At 40.1% G+C, this 9,247-nt stretch overlaps 1 pseudogene; it reads left to right on the top strand.

Moving 5' to 3' along the window:
* Nucleotides 1-3,233: 3,233 nt before the first annotated feature.
* Nucleotides 3,234-4,347, top strand: LOC108517830 (actin, cytoplasmic 2-like; annotated as a pseudogene).
* Nucleotides 4,348-9,247: the final 4,900 nt, after the last annotated feature.

Here is a 9,247-nt window from a genome sequence, read left to right as displayed (position 1 = left end):
CCAAAATAGCTGCTGCCCCTATACTGGACTGCTGTTCAAGGCATGCTTTTATTTTGCCTGTTTTGGCTAATACTTTGAACCAAGATATTCTAGCAATAAGAATGGGATCTTGTATTCAAAGAGATAAAAATAACAGTTGGTACAAATCATTCAAGCGCTTTTGCAGACAGTGGAGTATGTCCTCTCCCCGGCAATTTGAAGAGAACCTAAGCTTAAATAAATGATGGCGTACCTATTACAGAGTACAACACCCGTCAGTAAACCTGATCCTAAATTTCATGCGCTGCAAGACTTCCTATATTGAAGCTGAAAGCATGAAAGACACGGAGCCAGATTATTAAACTGTTACTCTGACTATTTGTTAATTAAATTATACACAGGAAGTCCTTCCTTTCCCAGTACCCTGTTAACTGAAATGCGTGCACATCAGAATTATGCCTTTTCTTTGCATGGTTTGCTGTTAATGAAGATTCAATCTCAGTGACCATAGAATTGTGCAAAGTGAGGCTACAGTTCCAATGAACTGTGTAAAGTGAGGATTGTTCATACTACAACTTGGGCTCTCAAGTTCTATTTCAACCTTATGAACTTGCAGCATTAGTGTAAACACAAGATTTACTAGCATTATTAGTCTTTGTTTTGTTGAGAGATCTAAGGTCTGTAACCAGGACTAATGCATGGTAAGGGTCAACTTAGTTTTATTACCAAACACGACTGTCAACATATGACTTTTGGCAATTTATTTTGTTCTAGTGCTTGTGGAGTTTTGAATGAAGCACTTGGGATTGAGTAAATTTTATTATTATAATAAAATAAGAAATGATATTATACTAAACAGACAATAAACTGTAACTCAAACACCAACTTGGAGCACAGTGTTGAGAAGCATTCTGAGGTCTCTTCTTGGACTCCACGGGGCAAGTATACCCTAACCAAGTGGTTATACATTCTATTCCCTGGAGAGCAAGACTGTGGGGAATGTTTGCCACATATTTACCATTCTTTTATAAATAATAAGACTATATGGCTGGGCACAGTGGCTCACACCTGTAATGCTAGCACTTTGGGAGGCCGAGAGGGGCGGATCACGAGGTCAGGAGATTGAAACCATCCTGGCTAACCTGGTGAAACCCCGTCTGTACTAAAAATACAAAAAATTAGCCAGGCGTGGTGGCGGGCGCCTGTAGTCCCAGCTACTCGGGAGACTGAAGCAGGAGAATGGCTTGAACCCAGAAGACAGAGCTTATAGTGAGCCGAGATGGCACCACTGCACTCCAGCCTGGGCGACAGAGTGAGACTCTGTCTCAAAAAAAAAAAAAAGACTATATAATTACATATCATAGTAACACTAAATCAGCTTCTGTGGGACATGCTGTATGTAGAGAGTTCTAGTATGATTCAGATCATATTCATATGTTTTGAGATATATCAAACCCTACAGAGGTTTCAAGTATACATTGTTAGAAGGTCACATTTGAATTTAGCACAGGACTCATAGAAGTTGTGGAAAAGCAATGACCATTCTATGTGTATTCTATAATTTATTTTCCAGAGAACACTTTGCTAAGATTACCATGTACTTTTCTCAGATGTCTCCAGAGCTGATAATCAGTCTTTTTGGCTGAATTCTGATTTCAGTAGCAGTTGCGATGTATAGTTTTATTTCAACGTGGATAACTTCATGCTGCTGATGACCCACCTCAAGCATGCACAGGACATCTTTTCTTGCCCATGAACCTGGCCATCATTTCTTGCGTGGTATCATTTCTTCTCTGACACTGCAGGAGCCTGCTCAGCCAGCTGCCACACAAATATAGGAGTTGGATTAAAGTCATGGGGGAATCCCTCAACCAACAGGAGACTGGAGTCGTTGAGCAAATATGCATGCCTCCCTGATTCAGATAAACAACTTGGGAATTATTTTATACATTTCTCTTGGAATGTCAGTGAAACCTAACCTCAACTGCCTACAGTGATAACCTAAATAAACCTGGCAAACCATTTTGTCAACTTTTCCTCTTTCACTATTTCATTCTCCCCTCTCACTCATTCCTGATTCCTTGGATTACCTTTCACATAAATTATCTGCTCATAACACCTTGTCTCAGGCTCTGCTAAAGGGGGACTCAAAATCAAACAGTACACTCTAAAATTGCAAGTATCGAACAGTTAATGCTGTCGAAAGCAACATTTATAAATGGAAAGTCCCAGATCATGCTTCATGTTGAATATTATACTTTTTATCAATGGAAACAGTGTAAAATCCTGCTAAGAAGGCATAGTTTGAGTCAAAACAGCACATCGACTGCCCATGCCTGCTTGCCATTTCGATACAAATTTAGGAATGACTGAAAAGAGATCCTTTGTTTATGCAGCCATAAAAAGAATGAAATCAGTGTTTTGCAGCAACATAGATGGAGCTGGTGGCCATCATCCTAAGTGAACTAATTCAGAAGCAGAAAATCAAATATTGCATGTTCTCATTTATATGTGGGAGCTAAACAATGAGTATACATGGACATAAAAATGAAAATAATAGACACTAGGGACACCAAAAAGTGGAGAGAGGGAGGAGGGTGAGGACTGAAAGATTACCTATTGAATAAAATGTTCAATATTTGCATAGTGGGTACACGAGAAGCTCAATTACCACATGTACCCTTGTAACAAACATGTACATGTACCCCTCATTGAATCTAAATTTTTTAAAAAAGAGAATTCCATTGATGGATCAAATTTTGGAGGAATCTTTGACCAGCAGAGACAGACACGTGTGACGGCACCACAGCCAATAGCATATGCTAAAGGTCACGGGGCTTCCATAGAAACTCTAAGCCCAGAGGTGGCAGGGACAAAGAGCAGGAAGGGAAACGGCGGCAATTCTCTGCACCATGGTTTTGGTAAACCAGAGGAGCAGCTAAGAAGTCTGGCCCTTGTCCCTCCCCTCCCCTATCTTTAACTTATATCTAATGTTATGGTGGACACAAGGGTTCTAGAGCAATTAGTAGGGCACTAGATCCAGAGAATTCGAGCAATGTCAACATGTCTGAGGATACCCATAGAAGATGGAGACCATCCATACTAGACAACAAGGTACTGGCACAACCAAGCAGAAGCAGGATCTTATATTGTTTCTGTTGATAAAAGTAGAATATGACTCGCTGCCGCCACCCCACGCACCACGTCCCCCTGCCGCTCCGAGCCCAGCTGTGCTGCAGTCGCTGCCAGTTGCAATGGAGGAAGAGATCCCTGCACTCCTCCTTGACAATGACTCTGGCATGTGCAAAGCTGGCTTTGCTGGGAGAGCTGTGTTCCCCTCCATCGTCTGGTGCCCCCAGCACCAGTGAGTGATGGTGGGCATGGGCCAGAAGGACTCCTACGTGGGTGACAAAGCCTAGAGAAAGCGTGGCATCCTGACCCTGAAGTACCCCATGGAGCATGGCATCATCACTAACTGGGACGACATGGAGAAGGTCTGGCACCACACCTTCTACAAGGAGCTGTGCATGGCCCCGGAGGAGCACACGGTGGTGTTGACTGAGGCCCCTCTGAGCCTCAAGGCCGACAGAGAAGATGACTCAGATCATGTTTGAGACCTTCAACACCCCGGTCATGTACGTGGCCATCCAAGCCAGCGCTGACCTCCTATACCTCTGGGCACACCACTGGCATTGTAATGAACTCTGGAGATGGGGTCACCCATATGGTGCCCATTTATAAGAGTTATGCTGTCCCCCCACACCATCCTGCCTCTGGACCTAGCTGGCCAGGACCTGACCCACTCCCACGTGAAGATCCTCACCAAGCGTGGCTACAGCTTCACCACCACCGCCCAGGGGGAGATCAGGCCAAGGAGAAGCTGTGCTACCTCACCCTGGAGTTGGAGCAGGACATGGTCCCGCCGCATCCTCCTCCTCCCTGGAGAAGAGCAACAAGCTGCCTAATGGCCAGGTCATCACCATTGGCAACGAGCGGTTCCAGTGTCTGGAGGCACTGTCCAACCTTCCTTCCTCGGCATGGATTCTTGCCGCATCCAGGAGACCACACTCAATTCCGTCATGAAGTGTGACATGGACATCCGCAAAGACCTGTACACCAACACGGTGCTGTCCGGCGGCACCACAATGTACGTAGGTATCGCCCACAGTATGCAGAAGGAGATCGTCATCCTGGCACCCAGCACCATGAAGATCAAGATCATGGCACCCCCAGAGTGCAAGTACTCGGCGTGAATCTGCCGCGCCATCCCGGCCTCACTTTCCACCTTCCAGCAGACTTGGATTAGCAAGCAGGAGTATGACGAGTCAGTACCCCCACGGTCCTCTTGTCCGCCACAAATGCTTCTAAATGGATAGCGAGCAGATTCATAGCATTTGCCGCATGGGTTAATTCAAAAGCATAAATTTGCCCCTGGCAAATGCATACACCTCATGCTAGCCTCACAAAACTGGAATAAGCCTTCTGAAAGAAATTTGTCCTTGAAGCTCATATTTGTTATTAGCACTGGATTGTAGAACTTGTTGCTGATTTTGACCTTGTATTCAAATTTACTATTCCCCTTGGTATTTAATACCCCGTACATATCTTTCATTTCAACCCTTAGTATATGTGGCTTGGTCACTTCGTGGCTGAGGTAAGAACGTGTTTGTGGAAGACAAGTCTGTGGCTTGGTGAGTGTCTGCGTGACCAGCAGGCTCTGATCTGTGCAGGATATTGTGTCAGGGCTGAGTGTTCTGGGATTCCTCTAGAGACTGGCAAGGGCTCCTGAGCCAGTGGTGTCTGTCCTGCCGGTGTGTCAGGGTTGGAAAAGTCCAAGCCATAGAGCCCAGTTTCCTTTCTTAGCTGATATTTTCCTGCCAGAACACTATGTGCTGTTTCTTGCCTTGAGTTGGAAGCAGTTTGCATTATACCTGTAAATGTATTCATCCTTTAATTTACATAAGGTTTTTTTTGTATGCAATTGTAGATTCTTTAAAGAGATGACAAAGAATTTTGGTTTTCTACTGTTATATGAGAACATTAGACCCCAGCAACACATCATTGTGTAAGGAAAATAAAAGAGCTGCTGTTAAAAAAAAAAAGTAGAATATTTTCCACAAAGTATAGATTGGGACTATTTATTAATGTTGCTTTCCGCAATGTTAACTCTATGATACTTGCAATTTTAAACAGTACTGTCTGATTTTGAGTTCCCCTATAGCAGAGCCTGAGACAAGGAGTTACAAGCAGGTAATTTATTTGGAAGGTAATCCCCAGAATCAGGAGTGGGAGTGAAGGGAGAATGAACTAAGGAAGGATGAAAACTTGACCAAAGGGTACATTGTTCAGGTCATCATTGTAGGCAATGGGGAGTTTATTTCACTGACTTTTCAAGAGAACTGTATAAAATACCTCCTGAGTTGCTTATGAGGAGAGTCATGCGAATTTGGCCAATGACTGCAGTCTCCTACTGGTTGAGGGATTTCCCTCAGGGACAAGGAACTGGCACAACCAAGCAGAAATGTTATAGGAGTTACTCCTCCCACAACAAATGCTGGCAGCAGTTCCCAAGCATATCCATAGACAGGGTGGAGAGAATCTCAAAAATAAAGCATACAATGAAGAATTGCCAAATATTTTAGTCTGTTAGTATAATGAGTCATTAAACTCAGCAAAGGGAAGAACACCCAAGAAAGTAGAATTATTAACAAATAGAAGAGTATATGAAAGAAATAGAATCATATAATAATTTAGCATGTGACAAATATCATGTTCAATTTACATGATGAATAGATGGAATACTCAATAAATAAGAAAATGTTTGCTGGACGCAGTGACTCATGCCTGTAATCCCAGGACTTTGAGTGGATCACCTGAGGTCAGGACTTTGAAATCAGCCTGGCCAACATGGTGAAACGCCATCTCTATTTTAAAAAATACAAAAATTAGCCAGGCATGATGACTTACATCTGTAGTCCCAGCTACTTGGGAGGCTGAGGCAGGAGAATCGCTTGAACCCAGAAGGCGGAGGTTGCAGTGAGCCAAGATCAAATCATTGCACTACAGCCTGGGCGACAGAGCAAGACTCTATCACAAAAACAAAAAAGAACAAGAAAGAAAGAAAGTGTTATTGGGCTTGCTTCTTCACTCTTTACAACAAAAATAAATTACATGTGAAATAGACTATTGGAAGAAAAGATTGTTAAATATTTTCCAGTTTTGGCATGAGAAATACCTTTCTTAAAGTGACAAAATCCTAAAACTATAGAAAGAAATGTTAAATAACTCTACTGCAGTAAAATTAAAAACAGAGTGAAAAGATATGCAAAAGTGGGAAAATACTACAACACATCTGGCAGAAAAAGAGCTAATCATTTTAAATATGACTACAAATCAGTGAGAAATGACTAGTAATCCAACAGACAAATGGGCAGAGAATACTGAAAATTTATATAAAAACTTAAATGACTTATAAACAATGGGAAAACACCCATAAACTTTAAAATACTCATTCATAAATACGGAAAAGCAAAATAAACAATGAGCCACAATTTCATTTTTTTAAATAACTTTTTAATTTTAATTCAATTCATTTTCTTTATAATTTCAAATTTTATTGTAGATTCATGAGTTACATGTGCAGTCTTATTACCTAGGTGCATTGCTTGGTGCTGAAGTTTGGGGCACGATTGATCCCATTACCAGGTACTGAGCATAATACTCAACAGTTAGTTTTTCAACATTTATACCCCTTCCCCAAGTAGTATTCCCCAGTGTCTATTGTTGCCATCTTTATTGCCATTAGTACCCATTGTTTAGCTCCCACTTATAAGAGATAACATGTGATATGTGGTTTTCTGTTCCTACATGAATTAGTTTAGGATTATGGCCTCCAGTTGTATCCACGTTGCTGCAAGGACATGATTTTATTTCTTTTTATGGCTGTATAGCATTCCATCGTGTGTATGTTCCACATCTTCTTTATCCACTCTACCATTAATGGACACCCAGGTTGATTTCATGTCTTTGCTATTGTGAACAGTGCTCTTACTCACATAAAAGTGCATCTATTGAGAATGGGGTATTCATCTCCTCAAGTATTTATCCTTTTTGTGTTACAAATAATCCAATTACATTCTTTTAGTTATTTTTAAAGGTACGATTATTATTGACTTTAGTTATCCTGTTGTGCTATCAAATAATAGGTATTATTCATTCTTTCTAATTTTTTTTTGTACTCTTTAACCATCCCAGCCTCTCCCCGAGCCTCCCACTACCCTTCTCATCCTCTGGTAACTATCTTTCTACTCTTTATTTCCATCTATTAAATTGTTTTGATTTTTTGATCCCACAAATAAGTGAGAACATGTGATGTTTGTATTTCTGTGTCTGGCTTATTTCACATAGCATAATGATCTCCAATTCCATCCATATTGTTCCAAATTACTGATTCTCATCTTTCTTATGGCTGAATAGTACTCTTTTGTGTATATGTACCACATTTTCTTTATCCATTCATCTGTGATTGGGCAGTTAGGTTGCTTCCAAATCTTAGCTATTGTAAACAGTATTGTAACAAACATAAGAGCACAGATATCTCTTCAATATACTGATTTCCTTTCCTTTGGGTATAAACCCAGCAGTGGGATTGCTAGATCATACGGTAGCTCAATTTTTAGTTTTTTGAAGAACCTCCAAACTGTTCTCCTCAGTGGTTTGGCTAATTTATATTCTTGCCAACAGTGCACAAGTGTTCCCTTTTCTCCATATCCTCATCAGCATTTGTTATTGCCTGTATTTGGATATAAACCATTTTAACTGAGTTGAGATGATATTTCATTGTAGTTTTTATTTGCATCTCTCTGATGACCAGTGATATTCAGTACCTGTTCATGTCTCTGTTTACCATCTGTATGTCTTCTTTTATGAAATGTCTGTTCAAATCTTTTGCCCATCTTTTAATTGGATTTTTAGCTTTTTTTCTGTAAAGTTGTTTGAGTTCCTTATTTATTCTGGTTATTAATCTCCTGTCAGATGGGTAGTTTGCAGATATTTTTCTCCCATTCTGTGAGTTGTCTCTTCACTTTGTTAATTGTATCCTTTGCTTTGCAGAAACTTTTAATTTGATGTGATCACATTTGCCCATGTTTGTTTTGATTGCCTGTGCTTGTGGGGTATTGCTCAAGAAATTTTTGCCTAGACCAATGTCCTGGAGATTCTCCCCCAAATTTTCTTGTAGTTGTTTCATGGTTTGAGGTTACAGATTTAAGTCCTTAATCCATTTTGATCTGATATTTGTATATGCCTAGAGATAGTGGTCCAGTTTTCTTCTGCATTTGGATATCCTATTTTCCTGGCACCATTTATTGAAGACTGTCTTTTCCCCACCATATGTTTGTGGCACCTTTGTCAAAAATAAGTTCGCCATAAATGTGTGGATTTGGTATTCTCTATTCTGGTCTGTTGGTCTATATGTCTGGTTTTATGCCTGTGCCATGCTGTTTTGGTTACTATAGCTCTGTAGCGTAATTTTAAGTAATGTGATTTCTCCAGTTTTGTTCTTTTTGTTTAGAGTAACTTTGGTTATTCTGGGTCATTTGTGGTTCCACATAAGTTTTAGGATTTTTTTTTTCTATTTCTGTGAACAATGTCATTGGTATTTTAATAGGGATCACACTGGATCTGTAGATTGCTTTGGGTAGTACAGACATTTTACCAATATTGATTCTTCCAATCCATGAACATGGAATATTTTTTCTTTTCCTTTTTTTTTTTTTTTTTTTTTTTGTTGTTGTTGTTGTTGTCCTCTTCAATTTCTTTCATCAGTGTTTTACAGTTTTCCTTACAGAGACCTTTCACTTATTCGGTTAAGCTAATTCTTAGGTATTCAATTTCGTGTGTGGCAATTGTAAATGGGATTACTTTTTTATTTTTTTCACATTATTCACTCTTGTCATATAGAAATGCTACTGATTTTTGCATGTTGATTTTGTATCCCGCAACTTTACTGAATATGGATTATCAGTTCTCACAGTTTTGTTTGTGTGTGTGAAGTCTTTAGGTTTCTCCAAAGACAAGATTATATCATCTGCAAATAATGGTAATTTGACTTCTTCCATTCCAATTTGGATGGCCTTTATATCTTTCCATTCTCTGATTTCTCTAGCTAGGACTTCCTGTACTATGTTGAATAATAGTGGTAAAAGTGGAATCCTTGTCATGTTCCACATCTTAAAGGAAAGACTTTTAGTTGTTCCCCATTCAGTGT

The sequence above is a fragment of the Rhinopithecus bieti genome, unplaced genomic scaffold, assembly GCF_001698545.2.
Source record: "Rhinopithecus bieti isolate Rb0 unplaced genomic scaffold, ASM169854v2 scaffold_41836, whole genome shotgun sequence".
In the NCBI taxonomy this organism is placed as follows: domain Eukaryota; kingdom Metazoa; phylum Chordata; class Mammalia; order Primates; family Cercopithecidae; genus Rhinopithecus; species Rhinopithecus bieti.
This window is presented reverse-complemented; position numbering and strand designations above follow the sequence as displayed.